This window comes from Orycteropus afer, unplaced genomic scaffold (genome assembly GCF_000298275.1).
Source record: "Orycteropus afer afer isolate SDZICR_OR568_19922 unplaced genomic scaffold, OryAfe1.0 scaffold00264, whole genome shotgun sequence".
NCBI classification, from domain to species: Eukaryota; Metazoa; Chordata; class Mammalia; order Tubulidentata; family Orycteropodidae; genus Orycteropus; species Orycteropus afer.
The window spans coordinates 2664185-2669088 of NW_006921851.1; the positions used below are offsets into that span (position 1 = coordinate 2664185).

The window sequence follows — 4904 nt, forward strand, 5'->3', positions numbered from 1 at the left end:
AACACATTCACCCCATCACATCATCCCCAAAGTCTTAACTCCAAATCCAAAATCTCATCTTCTGAATCATCGAAATCAAATATCGGTGAGATTTTAGGCATATTTCATCCTGGGGCAAAGTTTCTCTTCATCTGTGAACCTGTGAAATCTAGAACATTATCTGCTTCCAAAGTACAATGGTAGAACAGGAACAAGGTAGACATTTCCATTATAAATGGGAGAAATTGAAGGGAAAAAAGGATAGCAAGCACCAAGCAAATCTAAACATCAGGAGAAAAAATTACATTAGCTCTCGAGGCTTGAAATTAATCCTCTGTTCTCTGAGACCATCTGGGCCTTGGCCCCACCTTCCAGGCTCTAAGTATTGGCCATGCCTTCTGGATTCTGGCAGAGATCCCTCGGCCTGGGCTTCAGCTCTGCCTTCCAGGCCCACTGGTATGGTAACTTTGCTCCCTTAGCTTTGGGTCACCCAAGTCTAGTCCACCTAAATGGTGATCCCACCCCTTTGGCCCCTTCGGCCTCTCTTCTCCCCCTTGGACATGACAGCCCTGCCCCCTCAGCTTTGGGTGGCAGCCCCATTCCCCTGGTTCTTGGAAATGGCAGTCTCACACTCCAGAACCAAATTGGCAGAGACCTGACTTTTTGAAATCTAAAAGGGGCTGTGGTCCCACAGTTTGAGATCCAGGAGATCATAGCTCCATCCTTTGAAACCAAGAATGCCCTTCTTTTCATGTTCCTTCTAACAGTTCTTTTGATCTTTGAGCTGTTCCAGAGATGGTCCTTTTCTTTTCTTGGAGAGAAGAGATGTATGTAGCTCCTTTGGTCTGTTTCCAGCCTGTAGAATTCCAAGAGGCAGACAGTATTCTTTCATTCTTTCTCTATTCCCTTCAGTGTCAGTTGATGGGTATTCTGCTGGGGTAGTTTGTTAGATCCATCAGTCACAGGTTTAATCTCTTTAACAAAACTTTGTGTAGTCACCTACCTATTCAGTGAAAATTCAGGACACATGTCCTTAGTTTGTACAAGAAAATTTTCCAAATTTTTAAGTTTTGTTTTCATTTTGCCCAGTTCATTTTTAAGTTCATCTCTTTCCTCTCACATTTTCACTATAAGCAGCAAGGAGAAACCATATAGCCCCTTTAATAATCTTGCTTAGAAATCTCATTAACCAGATATTCAAGTTCATCGTACACAAGTTCCACCTTTCACCTAACATTTGAACATATTTCAGACAAGTTCTTTGCCACTGCATGAAAACATTGCCCTTCTTCCATTGTCCAATCACATGTTCACCATTTTCTTTTAAAGCCTCACAGGAAGTATATTTAACATCCACATTTCTAGCAAGCTGGTGCCATATGTATTCTCTAAGATGCTAAAGACTTTCTCTATAGCTCTCCTCATTTCCTTCTGAGCCCTCACTAGAATTGCCTTTCATGTCCTTAATTCTACCAACACTCTCTTTAAGGCAATCTAGGCTTTTCTAAAGGTGCCTTAAAACTTTCAGCCTCTACCCATTACCCAGTCCTAAAACCACTTCCACATTTTAGGTATCTCTTAGAGTAGCATCGCACTCCCAGTACCAATTCTGTTTTAGTTATCTAGTGCTACTAAAACAGAAGTATCGCAAGTGGATGGCTTTAACAACCAGAGTTTTTTCTTCTCACAATTTAGCTGTCCAAATTCAGGATGCCAGCTGTACAGCAATGCTTTCTCTCTGTGTCAGCTCTGAAGGGAGGAAGTTCCTTGTCTCTTTGTTCTTCTGTTCCTGGGTGATCTTCATGTGGCTTGGTATCAATCTTTCTTCCTCTATTTCTACTTTTGTTATGATTGCTTAATCTCTTTTATATCTCAAAAAAGACTGACTCAAGACACATCCTATACACTAATCTTGTCTTATTAACATAACAAAGAAAACCTATTCCCAAATGGGATTATAACCATAGGAATAGAAGTTAGGATTTACAACCCATATTTTTTGGGGACGCACTTGAATTCATATTATGTAGTGTCCACATCATAAGGATATGAGAAAGTTTCAGAGGTGCAGGTGGTCAGCACTGTCACCTGTATAAGAACCTCTAGAAGCCAGAGAGACATCTGTAGCATTTGACTGTACTGGTGACCAGACTAAGCAACCAGGAGAGCGGTGGCCAACAGCTAGATCACAGGACCTGAGAGGCTGGGGTTGGGGTTCCAGCAGTGCCCAGAGGGCTCTATAGGGACAGAGGAGGAGGACGGGAGGTGTTATTTTAAAGTAGAAAAGAGTTGATCATATTTGCTGAAGGGAAAAGAACGGAAATAGTGCATGTTGGAGAGGAAGAGGGTGTGAATTCAGGACAAGCTGCTCAACACTGTGGAGGTGGGAGCCAGTGGGCCCTGGCATTTAATACTGTCTGTGAAGAGGTGTCCCCAGTGCTGTGGCACCAGTGTCTCTTGTGGGACAATGACCTGGCTCTCCACACATGGCCCCAGGGCTCAGAGGGCAAGAAGTGCTGACATTTTTGCTGTCTTCTGTGCAGACTGTTATTAAGAAATCTGTCTCCCATACAAAACACTTTGTGTATGCATTTGGGGAAAATTAATGCAGATGAACATGACACAAGGAGCCAGGGGTTCAGCCATGCCCTCCACTCCACTGTCCTTTTAGGCCCCACAGCCTCCATGAGCTACAATTCATAGGTACTAAATAAGTCCAAAACCCAGCAGTTTCAGACCCTGGGTGTGGTGGTCTGTGGGGGAGGGTGGCCAGTGGATGGGCTTTAGTTTTTAAGGTGCAAGAGGAAGAGGCAGTGGAGGGAGGGTCCACTTGCAAGGACAGAGCAGCAGCAATGATGTGACAACTCAGGTGAGCATCTAAACATTTGGACAGTGCCACTCCACATGCTGCTGTGCTCTGAGTGCAAGTGTAGGACAGGACGTGGCTGTCTGGCCACTCCTGAAGGACAGTGCTACAGGCAGTGACAAGTAGTTTTAAGTCAGCCAGCCTCTCCATGTCGGTGTATCTGAGGTCAAGGAGTTCATTTCTGAACCTGAAAGAAGTGTTTGCCAAAATGGAGGAGACATTGTGCTCCCCTGACCACAGAGCTTTGGGAGGAGTATGTAGTTTCAGCCCTGGTGTTGCAGCTTTCCTTACATTTGCCATTTTAAATAGAAGAGGACATAATTTTAAGTACAATGAACTAAAAGGCAATTTATCAGGAAAACAGGATGAAAGGATGTAATTGATCATCCCTATTTAGGATGGTAAAGAGGTTTCATCAAAACAATTGCTAGTGACTGCCTGACTTGCCATCTGGGGACTATCTTCAAGGACACCCCATCCTGTCATCTCTTGAGATATATGCATATATATATGTGTGTGTGTGTATATATATATATATATAGAGAGAGAGAGAGAGAGAGAGAGAGAGAGAGATATTTTACCCTCTCATGTACCTTTTGAGAAGTTGGTGATGCCCTTCTACTCCACTCTATTACCCTACCTGTTCAGAAAACCTCTGCTACTTTGAGACCCCTCAGTCTTTCCTCCATCATGTCATTGATGGAGTTGACCTCTTAGTTGATGACCTCTTAGATGCTCCCTTCAGTCTCATAAAAGCTTAGTCTCCAAGCACAGTCTGCCTCCAGCCCAGCCCTATGTTCTTGGTGACTTCAACACCTACATGGATGACCTAACGTCATCCAGGGGTGTTCCCCACGGCCATCCAGCCCATGACTGGGCATCACAAGGAACTGCATCACCTCTGAAATCTTGATCTCAAGCATCATTACCTCCCATATTTCTAGACCATTCACTCAAATGCCCTACTGCAGCAATTCTTCAAACATTGGCCATGCCCACCAGTTTCTGACCTTGAGTCAGAAAAGGAGCTACTGACCACAAATCTCACATGGGCCTCAACACTGCTCTGCAATCTTGTTTTGTTAGTGAGCTCTTCCTGTGCCCATGGTGATCTCTTCAGCACTGCATCCACCTTCGATGGTTATGCACACACTCAAAAAGACACTATCCTACAGAGACCTCTGTCACCTTTGCACCTGCAACCTATGAACTTACTTGCCATTTATACCTGCCTACTTCCCTCCTGCTGCATGTATCCCTCCTTGTATAGGTCAGCCCTGATTCTTTAGTACCTCCCATCTCTGACCTTCCCAAGGATTTCATGCTAGTGTTTTCTGCTCACTCATCAATTTCTCCCTCTGTACTGGATCATTACCAAATATGCTCCAGTATACTGTCAAAAAAAGAAAACTCAACCTCCTCACAAACCACTTTTCCTAGGTACTGCCTCCTCTGTTCTGCTCTCCAATACTGCAGTGACACTGCTTGTCAAGGTGACTAGCAACCACGTGGTGAAAAATCATAAACTACTCTCTAGCTCCTATTCAACCATTCAATATTCTTCCAAATTTTAACATTCCTTCTTCATGAAATACATGGCTTCTGAGACAGAACCTTTACCTTGTCTTTCTCCAATTTCATTAGCCATTTCTCCTTAGTCTTCTCTTTGGGGTTCATTTGTAAAAACCCTAAATACTGGGGTGTCTCAGGAGCAAGCCAGGGCCCTTCATCCTCTTGATAGGTTACCTCTGCATGCCTCTAATCTGTATCTGTGACTTTAAATGGTCTCTAAACAGTTATGATTCCCTGAAGAATAGCTTCAAGCGAGCCTTGCCTCTGAGCATCAGATGGGTAGGTTTGGCTGTCTACATACCCTCACCCTCTTGGAGGCTGTGATGGTTGGAGCTGTGTGTCAACTTGGCTGGACCCCAGTTCTGGGTGGTTGTTACCATGATGGGATCAGATGACTGAGTTCTGAGTGGCCAGTCTGCCCAAGGGGAGTTTCCCTAGGGGCCTGCTTGCAATGATATTCCAAGGACAATCTGGAAGAACGGCATTC

General features: G+C 44.3%; 1 pseudogene; it reads left to right on the forward strand.

Moving 5' to 3' along the window:
* The first annotated feature begins 2993 nt into the window (after positions 1–2993).
* LOC103204914 overlaps positions 2994–4904 on the forward strand; it is an 8173-nt pseudogene continuing 6262 nt past the window's right edge.